The sequence below is a fragment of the Haliotis rufescens genome, unplaced genomic scaffold, assembly GCF_023055435.1.
Source record: "Haliotis rufescens isolate VD_foot unplaced genomic scaffold, xgHalRufe1.0.p SCAF_20, whole genome shotgun sequence".
Lineage (NCBI taxonomy): Eukaryota > Metazoa > Mollusca > Gastropoda > Lepetellida > Haliotidae > Haliotis > Haliotis rufescens.
This window is the reverse complement of record NW_025963891.1, coordinates 9,615,853-9,637,171: the sequence shown is the minus strand read 5'-3', so window position 1 is coordinate 9,637,171 and position 21,319 is coordinate 9,615,853.

The window sequence follows — 21,319 nt, the reverse complement described above, 5'->3', positions numbered from 1 at the left end:
AGTAGGTGTCTGTATGACCGGGATGTGTGTCTGTATAAACGACGTATGTTTATATATGAACGGGATGTGTTTCTGTATAAACGACGTATGTTTATGTATGGAAGGGATATGTGTCTGTATAAACGACGTGTGTTTATGTATGAACGGGATGTGTGTCTGTATAAACGAGGTATGTTTATGTATGGAAGGGATATGTGTCTGTATAAACGACGTATGTTTATGTATGGAAGGGATATGTGTCTGTATAAACGACGTATGTTTATGTGTGGAAGGGATATGTGTCTGTATAAACGACGTATGTTTATGTATGGAAGGGATATGTGTCTATATAAACGACGTATGTTTATGTATGGAAGGGATATGTGTCTGTATTAACGAGGTATATGTCTGTATGACGAAGTAGGTGTCTGTTTGACCGGGATGTGTGTCTTTATAAACGACGTATGTTTATGTATGAACGGGATGTGTTTCTGTATAAACGACGTATGTTTATGTATGGAAGGGATATGTGTCTGTATAAACGACTTGTGTTTATGTATGAACGGGATGTGTGTCTGTATAAATGACGTATGTTTATGTATGGAGGGATATGTGTCTGTATAAACGACTTGTGTTTATGTATGAACGGGATGTGTGTCTGTATAAATGACGTATGTTTATGTATGGAAGGGATATGTGTCTGTATAAACGACGTATGTTTATGTATGGAAGGGATATGTGTGTGTATAAACGACGTATGTTTATGTATGGAAGGGATATGTGTCTGTATAAACGACTTGTGTTTATGTATGAACGGGATGTGTGTCTGTATAAATGACGTATGTTTATGTATGGAAGGGATATGTGTCTGTATAAACGACGTATGTTTATGTATGGAAGGGATATGTGTGTGTATAAACGACGTATGTTTATGTATGGAAGGGATATGTGTCTGTATAAACGACGTATGTTTATGTATGGAAGAGATATATGTCTATCTGGACGGCGTAAAATGTGAATTCTTCCACCCGAACCTCTCCAGCCCTTTGTCACAATCTTTCCTCTGAAGTTTGTACTTTGTAAATCCTTATCGTTCGCGATTAATCGTTCTCCTTGCCCTACAGCCTAACACCTACAAAATAAACACACGCCTATTTAAGAAATATTGGCACAGCAATTACACGATAATAAACCTATGTCCTCCTGTCGTATTCACAAAATGTCCACACGCCCGTAAAGGCTGCAAATGTCTGTGCCCGCACGTAATCATCTTTTGTGTTTTAGTTCCGTGACCTACTTCTTGACAACAAAGCTCACTGTTTCCACTGGATTCGTACATTCAGGGAACTAAATAAACACATAATCTGGGGAACTATATGCACATAATCAGGAACTATACACATATTCAGGGGAACTTTATACACACACATTCAGGGGAACTATATACACACATTCAGGGGAACTATATATACACATTCAGGGGAACTATATATACACATTCAGGGGAACTATATACACACGCATTCAGGGGAACTATATACACACACATTCAGGAGAACTATATACACACATTCAGGGGAACTATATACACACATTCAGGGGAACTATATACACACATTCAGGGGAACTATATATACACATTCAGGGGAACTATATACACACACATTCAGGGGAACTATTTATACACATTCAGGTGAACTATATACACACATTCAGGGGAAGTATATACACAAATTCAGGGGAACTATATACACAAATTCAGGAGAACTATATACACACATTCAAGGGAGCTATATACACACATTCAGGGGAAGTATATACACAAATTCAGGGGAACTATATACACACATTCAGGGGAACTATATATACACATTCAAGGGAACTATATACACACATTCAAGGGAACTATATACACACATTCAGGGGAACTATATACACACACATTCAGGGGAACTATATACACACACATTCAGGGGAACTATATACACACATTCAGGGGAACTATATACACACATTCAAGGGAACTATATATACACATTCAGGGGAACTATATACACACACATTCAGGAGAACTATATACACACACATTCAAGGGAAATATACACACACATTCAGGGGAACTATATACACACACATTCAAGGGAACTATATACACACATTCAAGGGAACTATATATACACATTCAGGGGAACTATGTACACACATTCAGGGGAACTATATACACACATTCAAGGGAACTATATATACACATTCAGGGGAACTATATACACACACATTCAGGGGAACTATATACACACATTCAGGGGAACTATATATACACATTCAGGGGAACGATATACACACATTCAGGGGAACTATATACACACATTCAAGGGAACTATATACACACATTCAGGGGAACCATGTGAACACATTCAGGGGAACTATATACACACATTCAGGGGAACTATATACACACATTCAGGGGAACTATATACACACACATTCAGGGGAAGTATATACACACATTCAGGGGAACAATGTGAACACATTCAGGGGAACTATATACACACATTCAGGGGAACTATATACACACATTCAGGGGAACTATATACACACATTCAGGGGAACTATATATACACATTCAGGGGAACTATATACACACACATTCAGGGGAACTATTTATACACATTCAGGTGAACTATATACACACATTCAGGGGAAGTATATACACAAATTCAGGGGAACTATATACACAAATTCAGGAGAACTATATACACACATTCAAGGGAACTATATACACACATTCAGGGGAACTATATATACACATTCAGGGGAACTATATACACACATTCAGGGGAACAATGTGAACACATTCAGGGGAACTATATACAAAAAAACAGGGAACTATATACACGCACGTTCAGTGGGAACTATGCACACACCCATTTAGAGGCACAATATCAACACACATTAAAAGGAACTAAATGTTCATACATTCAGGGACACGACATACTCTCAGCGAAAAGGGAGCCCATGGTTGGTCATCAAAGTTTCGTTGCCTGGTAACGACAAATATCTGGTTTCATCTCTTGTATTACAGAGTGAAGTATTAACTCGCTTAGTTCACCCCTATCTACTGTTGGAATATTCGCAAAATGTAAATAATGTAGATCACTTTTATAACACGCTTCAAGTGTGAGCACTGGTTCGCATCACTAGGTCCGACTGCTGTGTGTGTTGTGTGGGCGATTCTCCTCGACTGCAGCTGTCAGGTCATACAACCACAATTTATCGACACACAGTGAAAACTTTGCATCACCATATATTCCGATTGTTACATGCACAATGGAATACATAATTAAACCATGGTTCTAAAAGGACTGCGTCGTTAACTAAAATTTGCGCGACGCCTAACGGCTGTTTCAATGAACGTTAATTGCGGGTAATATGTTCGTTCAGGCAAAACAGCAATAACGTTTTCCGTGGTATCCCCGCCTTTATGGACGCTTGTGCTTTGGGTCGTAATGAAGTTAGCTACAATGCTCAATATTTCAGTCAGTCATGGTATCCAGGAGCTCCAGCCTTTGATGTCTATGCGTGTAACAGGAATGAGATATATCTTTCTACGAAGATTTCAAAGAGCGTCGACTCTTGCTCAAAAACTGGCTGATCAGGGATACAGCATTCAAGACCAAAGAAAAACTTTCAAATCGTTTTATAGTAAACATGTGGGGCATATTTACATATTTGACGCATCGGTGACCAAATTGATGTCTTATGCATTTCCCTACTTGACTTTACTTTGCATGTGTTTGTGACCAGTGCTTCCGGTGGGGCAAGATACGCGCACCCTTCTCGAAACCTGGTATCATTACTATGCTATAGTGATTCGTGGTCACATGTTTATGATACAGACAGGGTCTTACAATGGACGTTTTATCATGGAAAGGACTTTATGGCTTTTGCTTTATTAAGAAGCGTTTAAACTATTTGGAGTGAGTGAGTGAGGTTGATTTTACACTGCTTTTAGCAACATTCCATCAATATCATGACGGGGATACCAGAAATGGGCTTCACACATAGTACCCATGTCGTGAATCGAACCCGGGTCTTCGACGTGAGGGGCGGTCGGGTAGCCTAGTGGTTAAAGCGTTAGACGCCGAAGACCCGGGTTCGATTCCCGACATTGGTACAATGTGTGAAGCCCATTTCTGGTGTCCCCCGCCGTGATGTTGCTGTAATATTGCTAAATGCGGGGTAAAACCATACTCACTCACTCACTCACTCTTCGACGTGACGAGCGAACGCTTTAACCACTGGGCTACCCGACCACCCCTTAAACTACATGGAACACTAGATGGGGAAATAATACAAGTTTTACCCGAATAGGCTGATTTAAGTAAATCGTTTAACAGTCGGCATGTTTCTATGGAAATATCTCTTGTCTATTTCCCTGAATATAATTATCCTGCTATTGTTTACCATAAATTGTGACAGTTATTTTAATAAAAGAATAAATTTATGACTCAGCACAAACTATAGGAGATTATATAAACCCTCTTTATGTCGATGCATGTAAAATTAGATTTACAAGTGTTATGAAAACTGCAGTGTAATCGGCGGCTGGGATGCAGTAAACTCCTGTTATAACGAACTCAAGGGGCACTAATCTTAGTTCGTTATAACCGTAGTTCGTTAAAAGCATAACTACAGCATGGAGACAGCAATGGCAGGGACCAAGAAATAAGTTCGTCATATCCGTCAGTTCGTTATAAGCGTGCTCGTTATAAACGTAGTTTACCATCACAGAAGGCTAGCGACCTCTCAGATGTAACTGCCCCTAAAGCTATTTCAGCAACCCTTTCACCAACACCCTTGCGTATGAAACCTCGGTTACCATTTTTTAATTCCTTCTCATTATATCTCCATCTATTTGTTTTTGACGTGTGGTCATACCGACATAGTGTACCGTATTCCTTGTCTTGGTAAACATATTTCCGTTTTGTTAAACTTGAGATCCTGCACATAACAACAATTCACAAGAGATAGGTTTCATGCTATCAGAAGGAATCATATAACAAGCCAACATGAACATGATATTTACAAAGGCAAATTCTAAGAAGAATTTGAGAATTTCCTTTGGTATTGGTTTCGAGGATATTTAAAGATTTTCATTTCAAACTTGCTTCAGGATTTGTTTCTGCCTTTCAATTTTAAATAATAATAATAATATACTCAGATGTATCCAGGCCAACAAACGTGATCTTGTCCTTTTTGGGAAAATCCAATGAAATCATTTATATCATTGAATTTTCTGTCCCTTTTGACACTAATGTGATTGACAAGATTCAGGAAAAACATGGCAAATATGCAGACCTCGCTTTGGAAATGTCAAGTACCAAGTTGTCCCGACTCCCCATTGTTCTCGGTGCCTTAGCTTTGGTACCTCCCAATCTGTTGACTAACATTTGGGAGAGTACCCGGGTTTGCTACCAGTACTACAGCCCTTCTGACAATCTAGGTAATGCAGAAGGCTGCAGTGTTGGGGAGTCTTCACATTCTTCGAAATGTTCTGGGTGGGTTTGTCTGGGCAGCGCGTTCTGGGAGAAGTCCCATTCGCTGTCAGGGCTGGTGTAGAGGGGGCAAGGGCCCTGAGCTGATGATGAGTCGAACCAGCCTGACTGTGCAAGGATCACCCAAACCCAAACCCTCAAACAACAACAACAACAATAATGGATGGGCGTGGTTTGATTAACGTGGAGGCTCTTCACGAAAGAATTGTATTGTGCACTTTTGCACACATTTATTTGTCTAATGACCTTCTTGTGAAACATGTCAAGACTCATGACAGCCATACTTTCACACTGTGTAGGGGCGGTCGGGTAGCCTTGTGGTTAAAGCTTTCGCTCGTCACGAGCCCATTTCTGGTGTCCCCCGCTGTGATATTGCTAAAAGCGGCGTAAATACATACTCACTCACTCACACTGTGTAAAACCGACCTCCTTGTCTTGTGTGGTCTTCTTTGTTTGACTATGCATTGTTATCTGACTGCTAACTGCACGGTATTCAAGTTAGACACAGTTTCGTTCAGTTGCTACGTGATCATGCACTCATTTACATACAAATGCCGCGGCATGACGGTGATCATCAACCATTACATTCTAGATTCATCCCGCGCTATAAATATAACGCTAGGCACGATCCAGCACCAACAAACAATCATGATTTGCATTACGATGTATGAATGACATAATTATTGTGCATTCTCGACACTTCGTAATGTATGAAATGCATTGTTATCGTCATAATGGTAATTATAACATCCATGATATTATTATTGTCACGTTTATTCATCACCAGCAGCAGCAGCAGCAGCAGCATAGTGTGTGTCAATGATTTCGTTATCTCCAGAAGGATATTATTATCATTATTTATTTACAGATTAAAATAACAAATGCAGCAAAGAGGGTTTGGGTGATCCTGGCACAGTCAGGCTGGTTAGGTTCATCATCAGCTCAGGACCCTTGCCCCCTCTACACGCAGCCCAGACAGCGAATGGGGCTTCTCCCAGGAAGCGCTGCCTAGTCAAACCCACCCAGAACTTTTCGGAGAATGTGAAGACTCCCCAACACTGCAGCCTTCTGCACTGCCCAGATTGTCAGAAGGGCTGTATTCTTGGTAACAAACCCGGGTACTCTCCCAATGTCAGTCAACAGATTGGGAGGTACCAAACCTAAGGCACCGAGAACAATGGGGAGTCGGACAACTTGGTACTTGGGATGCAAGCGTGACATTTCTAAAGCAAGGTCTGCATAATTGCCATGTTTTTCCTCAATCTTGTCAACCACATTAGTGTCAAAAGGGACAGAAAATTCAATGATATAAATGATTTCATTGGATTTATCAAAAAGGACAAGATCAGGTTTATTGGCCTTGATATGTCTCTGGCTGTATACGGGCCTATTCCAAAGGATTTTGTATTTATCATTTTCCATGACGCCCTCTACATATTCCGGGTCGTACCATGGATGGACCTCTGTGTCAAAACCACAAGCATGTCGAAGACGGTAATAACAAATTATTATTATTATTATTATTATTATTATTATTATTATTATTATTATTATTATTATTATTATTATTATTATTGTCGTGGTCGGCTTCATGATCATCATCACCGTCCTGGTTTCCGTCTTTGGTAGATGCACAACATTGCCTTGTCCATTTTAAACATGGTTATCATCATAATTGTTGGCATCATCATCATCATCATCAGGATCATCATCATCGTCGCCGTCGTCATCACCATCATCTATTGCAATGGAAAAAAACCGTCTGACTGAGTCTAAAGTATTCTGTGCTAAGGCAATAAGAATACAAGGTTGCTTGAGTTATGCCTCTATAAAGCATGAATACATACACACATTCATTTTGAAACGCGGACGCCGATATAAGTATTCATCATATGATAGAAAAAAATGTTTAGGTGCCGCGTTCCGTCTCGAAGTCTAAATCCGTTTAACTCATGTTTTCTTTATAATTACATTGTGTTGAGGTACACGATAATTCACAACACTATATAAGCACATACATAGATGTCAGTTGCCTCCTAATAAACAGAAAGATACTGCGTACGCTCTCTTTAACCTAAATCCGCACCGCCAGAAGTATATTTCAGACGCTTACACTCATTCGCGGCAATAAACCCGAGTACAGTTTATCGGCATCGAATTAAATACCTCGCTTGTCCAAGGGTTAAAAACGCCCGCAGTCAAGTCTCGTAGAAATGTAATTTATATTGATGGACACGAAAGGTTGCGTTTTCCCGAAGGAGCATCCGGCTCGCTCACGTGACCGATTAACATGGCCGATCCACGCTGAACGACAGGCTCCATTTTCCTTTCTTATTTACGGGGCTTGAGGCACATACGGAAAGTGTTGAGATAAGACAATTGGTTGAAACAGCAGTCCGAGCTTTTGTTTTAGTACAAGCTGACGAAGCGAGTATGAGGGCAGAGGTTGTTCGCGTCGCGCGTTAGCAGAGCGAGTCGACGCCGCTAAGGTCACGAATTCACGTACCTCTTGAAAAGATCCAAATTCGAAATGTAAACGAGTAGGGGAATGGCTGGGTTATTGGTAGGAGAACTGAGCAGGTTTCTTTAAAAAGAACACGTCCCATGTTGCGTCGCTGGTTGAACAAATTCTCCGGCTTGAATAGAGAGATATTTGGGCTTTATTCACGGACTTGGTAGCCTGGCTGGTCTTTATAATGGCGCTTTAATATTCATTTACACGAATATCGTCTCGATAGCTTTAGCTTGTCCGCTGATCGTATTTCTCGCCGACTGAGCAGTAGGCCTTGTTTTTTGTACGCCATTGAAACGTGTTACGTGCAGTTGCTAACAAATATACACGCTATCAAAGGCCGGTCTCACTCAGGAAGATTTAATATCCGCATATGCCTGTGCTTGCAAATGGTGTGCGTGCTGTTGTCAGAATGGCCCCCATGTTCTGAAGCGTACGTTTCACGTCCTCCTCGCGGTTATGACAATAATGATAAGAATCATCATAATGACGACCACGGCATTAATTATATACGGATGTTGATAACGTCCAACGTTTTTGAAAAGCGAATATTTGTTAAGATTTGACGTGAATATGATTTAATGGTAAGCTTCAAGAGGATGGAATGAATGTTGATAACATATTTATTGCGGTTCGCATGGGCAAATGTACGTATGTGAAAATCGATTTAAATTTTAATTGACACGCCGTGAGGTAACAGAGATACGTAAAGTTCAAAGCGACGTAAAACCCAACTCCCTCACTACTTCTTCTAGTACTTCTACTACTACTACTACTACTACGACGACGACGACGACGACGGCCTCTAATACGACTACTACTACTACTTCAACTACTACTGCTGCTGCCACTACTACTACTACTACTACTACTACTACTACTACTACTACGACGACGACGACGACTATTACTACTACTACTACTACTACTACTACTACTACTACTACTACTACGACCACTACAACTACTACTACCTACTATTACTATTCCTACTACTACTACTACTACTACTACTACTACTACTACTACTACGACTACTACTACTACTACTACAACTACTACTACTACTACTACGACTACTACAACTACTACGACTACTACTACTACTACGACTATTACTACTACGACTACTACTACTACGACTTCTACGACTACTATGTCTATACTACCACGACATTGCTTTTAAAACGTTTTCGTGACAATCAGTATATACGCTTTAAGTGCTACCTCACGTTTTCGCATGGTTACATAAATCTTAGGAAAATGACTCTACACTGAAAACACGTCGGACAAACATTATACCCTTCAATTATAAAGCCGATGTCTACCCAATCTAAGCTATATATAGAATGTATCATCCTGTTTCGTTGTCATCATTGGCAATTTGCGATCGATCGGAACAATGTCTGAGTTGGCGATTCAGATAGAGAAACCTCTTTTGGCAATACCGTGTTGCTGAAACAGGCTAAGGACCATTGAGGATGACAAAAATGATGCGCCGTTTTAGTCGATTGTTATATATGAGATATAACATCAATATATCGACAATTATTCTAAGCGTTGCTTCCCATCCATTAACGATCAAGATGAATTTCGTGTGGGCAAATAAGGATGTGTCTATATGAGATACGGATTTGAGTGAGCACGTGATGTAAAATATTAATTGAAAAAAATGTGAATATAACGAGAATCGCTATGTTGTTTGGAATAAAATAGATTGTTACATTGAGTAAAACAAAACTCAGCGATACGGTTGAACAGTTTGATGTATGATGTACTTGATGATCGAGGATGGCGTCAAGTCGATTGAGAGAGGTGTTTTCTGGAAATGGACGGTTGTATAACGTGTTGCGGGGCAATCTGCAGTCCATATATTATTTTTATCTCTTAGCTGTATTTTATCGAAAAAAGCATGTTTTATACGTGTATGGGAGTAAGAGAGAGAATATATGGATGCAAACTTTTTATTAATAAAGAAATTGACATCCATATATTCCCTGTCTTATGTGAAATGAGTTCTAAATGCCATTCAAAGACTTGTATGTGTGTAGTTAGACACATTTCAGTAGCGTTTAACATAAACATTTATATTTGGCGTCAATAGAAACCTCTTGGTTTTCCAGCATAGAGGAGCTGCACGGTTCAAGTCAATAGTCAAATGTCAACATTACACCTACGTTAAACATCTCTTGCTAATATGTCACGTAATAGTGTTACGATTGACTTTCTTATCGCTCTTGTCATGTCGGTGCACTTCACGAGATGGAACATATACGCACACTAGAGGCCATGTGGGCTTTATGCTGTATAAAGAAAAGGATTATTGAATCGAAACTGTTTGCACTATCCCTGCATTGTGTTCCATTGAACGTAGCGCCCGTACTTAAACATAGGCGTATGGAAGTCGTTGTGACATTTATATAATCTCCTCATATTGTAGATGTAATACACAAAGTGATACGGTTTCACACCCTTGACCGTGAATGGGGGAAACATTAGTGGGGACATTTAACTCCGTAGTAGTAGTAGTAATAATAATAATAATAATAATAATAATAATAATAATAATTTCCCCAAAAATCAATACTATTAATGATAATCATAACCATAAACATAATCATATACATTATGATTATTATTATAATTGATGTTTTTGGGTAATTATTATTATTATTATTATTATTATTATTATTATTATTATATACTGTATGCGTTACAAATTTTGTTACTTTCGCTACTTGGGTATGTATTATTGGAATTACTGTTGTTTCAGTATATTTTCTTTTATATCTAAATCTATAATTTAACTTGCCCAAAAGACCTGTTAATATTCCGATATAATTATTGGCTGTCTGTTTCGCGACGCCATTTCCTCCCTGCCAGCGCGTGATGACAGGCCGGCATGTTAAACAACTCCAGATGAATTAAGAATAGGTTTGTACAGAACGCGGTACTTTTGTCGTTAACTGAAACTGCATTTCGAGTTTTAATGATAACCGACCAGACCCCACGGCCCGTTGTCAAGGATACGGGGAGGACCGGAACGGGACGGTGTATTCTAAATTTCCTTCTCCTCGAGTTACGATCGCGCTACAGCTTGCCTAAAACGAAAGGCAGACATTTGCAATTGACGCAGTTTCTGAGTGGGACTTTCAGCTATGTAGACGCCACACAAGTGATTGCCCTGAGTTGTTGGGAAAGGGATTTGAGAACGCAATGCCTTCTCGAAATGCGGAGCCGTAACCGGACGTGCGTGCGTGAAAAGGTCGGATTTGATCGATTCACGTCGCGTAGGGATATAAAAGAGGGAACAGGCTTACAAAAACACAGATGGAAAACACACGGCAAGGGTAAATAATTAAAGTGAGACCCGCCAACTAAATCTTCTCGTGACAACGATTTTTCTCGAGTGAAATTAAATCGACAACACGCGGAGTCACTATTGTACCGTCAAATTACCTAAGGATCCGTAATTTAAATTGATGGAGTACGTAAACACTGCCGATTGGGGTTGTAGCTTGATGAACCGTCACGTGACCGTTGTAGCCATGTTGTACAGGGTGTTTTTGAAAAGTAGTTACCCGAAATTGAAAACGGCTCCGATGATATGATAAATGTCAATGTTTTAAGAAATATCGTTTCGATGCATTCAAACATTATTATGGCGAGAGTGCATGCGTTTGTATGCATGATTTTGATGATTTTAGAATTGCAGAAATATCACTAAGGCGGACGCAATGAATGAGTTTCACACATCAGGGAAATGTAACTAACGAGACCTTTATCTAGCACGAGCAGGCTGTCTATATTCATTTCATCACGTTTTTTTGCCCAACTGTCGTCGTGGTGCAACGTTGATGTTTATGTTCAAGATCTACAGACGATTATAACATTACACGTTAAAGTTCTTCCGCGTTCGTTTTTCGTGACTATTATTTCTGTATAACAGAGCCGTGGGTAGCTAAGTGGATCAGAGTTTGTTCGTCACGCCAAAGGTCTGGGTTCGATTCCTGGAATAATGCTAAATGCGGCGTTAAACCCAACTGACTCGACGATTCGGTCTGGTGGTTATAATGGCCATCACCGTCCCTCTGCATTAGGCATTGTTGGCTTTCACGGCTCACCGGCCTGATATGAAGAAGAAGAAGAAGAAGAAGAAGAAGAAGAAGAAGAAGAATAATATTTTATTATGGTGTCACCCGCTGTACATATAAAATGACAAGGAAAGAATGTAAAAATTCAGCGGCCGGCCAAAATGGCCTACGAGACACTAAAAGACTCATAAAAACAATATTTTATATATGTACACACCACATTTAATAGTAATTATGAAAATATTATTCATAATATTATCCCCCTGATATGATTATTACATTGCGTTAATGTGCCGAACTGAAAAGAAATATTTAAAATCCTCCTCAGCACTGCAAATCCCGAAATCCATCCCTATTCCCGTGTATTACGATACATGTAACACATTCCATTATTTGCTTCAAACGATAATAATAACGTTACATGCTTCAGACGATAATCAAATTAAATTGATATCAGCAACAAATAGAATAAATGTTTGTCATCAGAAAAATATGGACGTTTTACGCTTTCATCAGGCTTTTGACAAAAAGAATAAAATAGAATTTGGATAAAGTGGCATAGTATTCGACAAACGCAGGCGAGCCAACTGTTGCACAATAGACGCACACTGCAACATCGGTTCAAAAGACAAAAAACACACACTGCAACACCGTCTCAATAGACACAAACACACACTGCAGCACTGGATCAATAGACACAAACACACACTGCAACACCGTCTCAATAGACACAAACACACACTGCAACACCGTCTCAATAGACACAAACACACACTGCAACACTGGCTCAATAGACACAAACACAGACAGCAACACTGGCTCAGTACACGCAGACACACACTGCAACACCGTCTCAATAGACACAAACACACACTGCAACACCGTAACAATAGACACAAACACACACAGCAACACCGTCTCAGTAGACACAAACACACACTGCAACACCGTCTCAATAGACACAAACACACACTGCAACACCGTCTCAATAGACACAAACACACACTGCAACACTGGCTCAAAAGACACAAACACACACAGCAACACCGTCTCAATAGACACAAACACACACTGCAACACCGTCACAATAGACACAAACACACACAGCAACACCGTCTCAATAGACACAAACACACACTGCAACACCGTCTCAATAGACACAAACACACACTGCAACACCGTCTCAACAGACACAAACACACAATGCAACACTGGCTCAGTAGACACAAACACACACTGCAACACCGTCTCAATAGACACAAACACAGACAGTAACACCGTCTCAATAGACACAAACACACACTGCAACACCGTCTCAATAGACACAAACACACACTGCAACACCGTCTCAATAGACACAAACACAGACAGTAACACCGTCTCAATAGACACAAACACACACTGCAACACTGGCTCAGTAGACACAAACACAGACAGTAACACTGGCTCAATAGACACAAACACAGACAGTAACACCGGCTCAATAGACACAAACACATAATGCAACACTGGCTCAATAGACAAACACAGACAGCAACACTGGCTCAATAGACACAAACACACACTGCAACACCGTCTCAATAGACACAAACACACACTGCAACACTGGCTCAATAGACACAAACACAGACAGCAACACTGGCTCAGTACACGCAGACACACACTGCAACACCGTCTCAATAGACACAAACACACACTGCAACACCGTCACAATAGACACAAACACACACAGCAACACCGTCTCAGTAGACACAAACACACACTGCAACACCGTCTCAATAGACACAAACACACACTGCAACACCGTCTCAATAGACACAAACACACACTGCAACACTGGCTCAAAAGACACAAACACACACAGCAACACCGTCTCAGTAGACACAAACACACACTGCAACACCGTCTCAATAGACACAAACACACACTGCAACACCGTAACAATAGACACAAACACACACAGCAACACCGTCTCAATAGACACAAACACACACTGCAACACCGTCTCAATAGACACAAACACACACTGCAACACCGTCTCAACAGACACAAACACACAATGCAACACTGGCTCAGTAGACACAAACACACACTGCAACACCGTCTCAATAGACACAAACACAGACAGTAACACCGTCTCAATAGACACAAACACACACTGCAACACCGTCTCAATAGACACAAACACACACTGCAACACCGTCTCAATAGACACAAACACAGACAGTAACACCGTCTCAATAGACACAAACACACACTGCAACACTGGCTCAGTAGACACAAACACAGACAGTAACACTGGCTCAATAGACACAAACACAGACAGTAACACCGGCTCAATAGACACAAACACATAATGCAACACTGGCTCAATAGACAAACACAGACAGCAACACTGGCTCAATAGACACAAACACACACTGCAACACCGTCTCAATAGACACAAACACACACTGCAACACTGGCTCAATAGACACAAACACAGACAGCAACACTGGCTCAGTACACGCAGACACACACTGCAACACCGTCTCAATAGACACAAACACATAATGCAACACTGGCTCAATAGACAAACACAGACAGCAACACTGGCTCAATAGATACAAACACACACTGCAACACTGTCTCAATAGACAAACACACACACTGCAACACTGTCTCAATAGACAAACACACACAGCAACACTGTCTCAATAGACAAACACACACAGCAACACTGGCTCAATAGATACAAACACACACTGCAACACTGTCTCAATAGACAAACACACACACTGCAACACTGGCTCAATAGACACAAACACAGACAGCAACACCGGCTCAGTAGACGCAGAAACACATTGCAACACCGGCGCAACAGAAGCAGACAGGATATCTATAACATGTTATAGTGCGAACGAACAAAGGCACAACAGCGACGTATGTAATAATATAATAATGATATGCAGACAGAACAAATTTATTAGTCGGAAGTTGCACTGAGGTCTAACGCTGCATCGGCCATCATGGGTGGGTGAGTGGATGTATGTACCTGACAGGGCGCTCGTCTCTTGTCGGGAAAAGTTGAACGCATTAACCGATTGGGTAGAAACACAGGACACTTGAAGTTTGATTACGATCGGATCCTGATAGGAAAGGGCAGTATAAGATGTGACCTAACAGCTGCAGGTGTTTGCTATCTTTTGCTTTGAACAGGCGGTGCATGTATACTGCATGTCTAGTAACCTTTTATTTCTTCGACCGCCTCCGTGGTCTAGTGGTAGAGCGTCCGCCCAGAGAGCGGAAGGTCCGGGTCCGTAAACGGTTCCAAACTCTCCAGACTGATGTCCTACGCAAACCTGGGTTTGCCGTAGTCGTAAAGGTGGCCGTGGTGGTTCCTTCATGTAAGTGGCGTTGCTGTGTGGATCTGTCCTGTGCACTAGTAGTGATAGGTTGTGAGACCCATAATAGCTGACCGCCTCCTTGGTCTAGTGGTTGAGCGTCCGCCCTGAGAGCGGAAGGTCCGGGGTTCGATCCCCGGCCGCGTCATACCAAAATACGTTAAAAGATGGTAATTGTTGTTGCCCTGTCTGGCGCTCGGCATTAAGGGGCTGAAACAAGGACTGGTCGGCTCGGAGTCAGTATACTGTGTCTGAGTGGGGTATTCATGTTAAACTGCGGCATGGTATCTCAGTGAGCTAGCACTATAAATCGGCATCAGTTCGGACTAGTACAAGCAGCCACACACACACCCACACACACACACACACACACACACACACACACACACACACACACACGTGCATGCACGTCGTTATATAAGTGCAATAATCTTGGACGCGACGTCAAACCCAATTTCACCTCACCTTTAATTTCTTCAACAGGAAAACGTGAATGAGTCAACCGAATTTTCGCCGTTGCTAGAGGGAGCGGTCATTTAGTATAGGAATGTCAGAGGGAATCAGGAGAGGGTCATCAAAATATGACAGTCTCTCGGGGAAGGTCATAAAAAATTATACACATATTTGGATAGAGACATTTTATAATGAAATATAAAGTGCTTTGCATCTGGTCTTTTCAGAGAGGGTCACGAAAACAATGTAGAAGGACATGGGGAGGGTCATCCAAAAATATAACAAGTATTGCGTATTATTTTCAGTACAATAGTGTATAAATAACCTCTGATCAGTTCTTTACTGCAATCTATCTAAACCTGCGTTGAGAGAACCGTTAGGAATGCACCGCTTGACTACATAACGGTACAAGATTATTTACTGTTTATCATCTATCTCAGCGTAAATGTTCAGTGACCGTGACAGCTGCATGTGTAAATAAATCGATGGCGCTGTCAAGGGGAATTGCCAACGGGAATTTCGATATTTCAAAAATGATTAATGTGTCTTTTAATGATATATACATTATCTGCATATTCAATCCGACGTCATCACCACCCAAATCGCTTTTAAATTGGGCTGGCTGGATATCATTTCTGTGAAAACCTTTCTAAATATCACGATCGACGGGATCGTAGTTACAATAAGCTGTATTGATCGTGCATGTATTATTAATTGAGTCTAGGGCGTGATATATGCAAGAGCATCGATATGGGTCGGATGGCGGAATAAGATAATGCGATTAGTTGGGGATACCATCGTTAGGCAGGGATATAGTGTCTTAACGTCAGTGGCAGTGGTAGGTGTGCGGTGGAACTGTTGGTTCCTGGCTCTTAATGGACATTTAAAATAAAACGGTTCAATTTTGTGGTGCTTTCAAGATACCTTTAAGACGACTGTAGCCAAGTCGTCTACGCTGCCGAGATTCGTTGTGTGGAGTTTCGGCCGCTCATCGTGGGTTCGAATCCCTTATTCCTTTTGATTATTGTTCTTGGTTTAAAGGCACCATAACCGTGCTCGTGGATAGAATGTACCACTTCCAGGAGCCTTCCTCTCTCATCTTGTTTGTTTGTTTGTTGTTTAATGTCGCACTCAGCAATATGCAAACTATATGACGGCGGTCTGTGAATAATCGAGTCTGGACCAGACAATCCAATGATTGACATCATGAGCAGCGATCCACGCAATTGGGATCGATGACATGCATCAGCCAAGTCAGCGAGCCTGACCACCCGATCCCGTTAGTCGCCTCTTACGACAAGCATAGTCGCCTTTTACGGCAAGCATGGGTTGCTGAAGACCTTTTCTACCCCGGATCTTCACGCGTCCCTTCCTCTCTTAAATCACATTGACATTACTGAAATCATGCCTGTCAAAGCGTCCTTCGTCTCTTCACTCACTCACTCACTCACTCCCTCGCTCACACACATTTGATTGGTTGGTCACACCATTCTTGTCGTAATGATGACGAGTACACTGCCATATAGCTGTGCCAAGCCGACCGCTGACCAAAATGTCGTGTAAGCACAACCTAATATGATAAGACATCTGGCTCCGTTCCACAAAATGATCTCAGCGTCAGGATTGCTGTTACTCCCATACTTAGAGCTGCGGTTGCACTTAGGTGGCTTCGTGGAACGGGGTTGTGGTCAGATTGCATCGCTGACGTGTGGCCAGATAGCATCGCTGACGTCATCTCAATTTGTTAATATAAATCGTTATAGACATAGAATAATCACTCTCGATTATCCGCCGAAATTGTTGAAAATTCGGTGAATGTGATGACACCAGGTGTTCAACCTTCAACATTTAACATGTCCTTGAGAGCTGATGCATGTTCATTCCGATCATCACACATGATATAACAGTACTTCCCAACATCGCAAATCTTGTTAATACATAACGTTTCTCTTGGGTAAAATTTTGGGTTTCAAATTGTATTTATTTAATTATGAACAGACGCCCCCATCAGTAATATAATCGGGCAACCGGGATTTCTAACGGAATTTATAATTGGTTACAACCATTTGTACAGTAAAAACAATTCTTATTCCCCAAAACATGGTGTTTGGATTATCTCACATGTGAGTTCAATTGATGTGATTCTAAAGATTTCTTTATGTTGTTCCACTTAAAACTGTTTGAAATACGGATATTAAAGCTATGTGTAATTTGTTGCATAGGTCCTCAATGAGACGGCCCCGTGGTGTAGTGGATAGAGCGTCTTCCCGATAAGTGGCAGCTTGGTGGTTCGATACCCGACCGCGTCATACTAAAAGAGGTTAAAATGGTACTTGTTGTTACCCTGCCTGGCCCTCGGCATGAAGAGGATAAAAAAGGACTGGTCGGCTCGGAAAGTATACGGTGACTGAGTAGGGTATGCAGGATATGGTATCTCAGTTGGCTAGCGCTATAAAACCTGCATAAGTCGAGATTAGTACAAGCAGCCACACACAAATACACACACGCACATTCACACACACACATTCCTGGGTGCCGTTCCACAAAGGGATCGTAGTAGCGCTTAGACTGCCAAGCTTTAGCATGGACTTACGACAATCGTAGTGCTAAGATCACTTTGTGGAACGGGACCCAGGTCCCTCGATAGGAAGACCGGGGTAGAATAGGTGTTCAGCAACCCATGCTTGCTGTAGAAGGCGGCTATGCTTGTCTTAAGAGGCGACTAACGGGATCGGGTGGTCAGGCTCGCTAACTTGGTTGATTCATGTTATCGTATCCCAATTGCGTGGATCGATGCTCATGATGTCAATCAGTGGATTGTCTGGTCCAGACACGATTTACAGACCGCCGTCATATAGCTAGGATAATGCTGAGTGCGTGCGGCGTTAAACAACAAACAAACAAACAAACAAACAAACAAACGTTAGGAAGAACCTTGTTGTGGGCTTGCGGACAGACACTTGAACAATCGTACACCACAGCTGGCTTGCAAGAGTTGTGAGTTGTGTAAGAGGCGACTAACGGGATCGGGTGGTCAGGCTCGCTGACTTGGTTGATGCATGTCATCGTATCCCAATTGCGTCGATCGATGTTCATGATCTCATTCATTTGATTGTCTGGTCTAGACTCGATTATTTACAGACCGCCGTCATATAGCTGGAATATTGCTGAGTGCGGCGTTAAACAACAAACAAACATATTCAAAAGCCGTAATATAACTGAAAAAAAATGTTCCAAAATCCCCCCTCACGCAGGGAACTCGATTAGTCCTTTGCTCTTCGGTTTCGTGTCATTTCCACATAGGCAGCGTTTCGAGATAGCTGGGTTTGGTGTAATGGGACCTGGAGTATTTACAGGAACATAATCTCCTGAAATGTATTGAGACGGGACCGGAAGTAAAGAAATCCGATTGTTCGTCAAATTCCTATAATGATACCTTCTGCGCCATCGTCAAGCAGATAAACTGTTTCTAATAAATGACTTTCCCTCTTACTGCATTATTAGTTTTGTCTTTTTTTTCGACTATAGGTATTATTTACTCTACAAAACAGTTCTGGTCGATTAACGATCGACGCCGACGTCTAATAGCCTTACGGGGATCGCTATTCTCGTTTCGAAACCGATACTTCTAGAAGGTGTACGTGCAGCATGTTAGATGGCGGACAGTTGACGTAGGTTAATATGGTTTTACATACTGACACACCTGACATCTAGAGTATCAGACGCTATTCAACACCAGACACTGCCGGTTTCTCGCCAGACGGAAGCCAATCAATGCATTAATACCTAAAGGTTACAGAGTAAATAATGCAAAGCGGAGGAAGATATGAAATGGGCGATGTTCGTGCATGTATGACGGCAAATCATATGAATTATCCTCTATCAACGCTTTCGAGTAGGTTGGCATTTCGGCTATACGTGACAGTAGAAAATCCCGCGATAATTCCGTTGCAAAAATCGATAAGATTTATGTCGAAATAAAATCATCAGCGATTATGTCCCTGGCTCTGGTATAATGTCCCCTGTCCCGACGATCATTTCATGTGCTAAGCGGTAATTGATAGGGATTTCATATCGTCACTTGAAGTGGTTTCAAACGAGGAAATCACCGATGGCTCTGCGTCGGCGATGTCGCGGTGTTTTGTGTAATGCCGCTGCCAAAGACGTCATAGCCTTGTGCGTCTAACGCGGATGCAGCGGCAACTAGGCAAAACATCATCCCGTAAACGTTACCGGGGGTCTACCGATTTGCATAAAAGGGGATCTAGCGCGGCGTTTGATATTGAAAGACAGATTCGGTTTATTCAGAGGAATGTTTTTGACGATGCATTATTTAGGATAGTTGTCAGGGGCGAGGTTTTGTGATACAGGATAAGCTTTGCGATTACTGTTGTGGCAGCCTCTGAAGCAGGCACGTATCCAGTTAAGCTCTATTTAATGATGTTTGTTTTCTAACGTATCGATGGGATTGATGCACGGAATTCCTCAGTTGGGTCGTGGGTGCTTCGTTATTGCGCGCTGGTGGGCATAAGAACGTCTATATAGCGATTCAAGATTCGATTCTACATTCTAAATCTCTAAAATGAAAACACAGTTTGTTTATCTCCCCAGTAAGGGTTCCTTATTAAAATATAAAAACTGGATTTAACCCCAAAATTACAAACGTTTTAAAAAAGTCCCTAGGCTGCATACATTCGCAGAAACAATGCCAACTTTGGTCCAAAACACAACTATGTACCCGTATAAAATACATCACCATCGAATAACCATTTCTTGTTTGTTACACTTTTACCACCATCAAACATGGGCGTACACTTTCCGTTTCCCGGTAGTTTATATCAAAGTCCATTCGCTCCGATATTTCTGGAAATTAATTAAATGGGCTATAATGAAATAGTTGTAATGATACGAACGCTGATATTATCATCATAATACTATCTAAGTAAACTTATCTTTTAAAAAAATAACAACTGCATTAATCAGATAAGTATTTTTTTTAAATATGGAAAGTAAGGCCGCGTCAATACATAATAATTACACTCACAAAATACAGAGAAACCCCGTTAATCTGGTAGCCTTCCCACTGAAACCGTCCGGATTAACAAATGTCGCGATTAACGAATGACAAGAACGACGTAATGTCGCCTTGCAGATACATGTGAGCGTTCCCAGCAGCGATCATCCGGTAGGTGGGGTTTCAAGAATATCAAGCTCCGGACAGTTTCACAAGTTTGACGAGTGTCGGTCAAGCAGATAAATATGTTTGACGGATACACAACACAGAATATCGCGATGGTCGTGCGTTTGCTGTTCTGTTTCGGCCTCATATACTCGGGTCTGCAT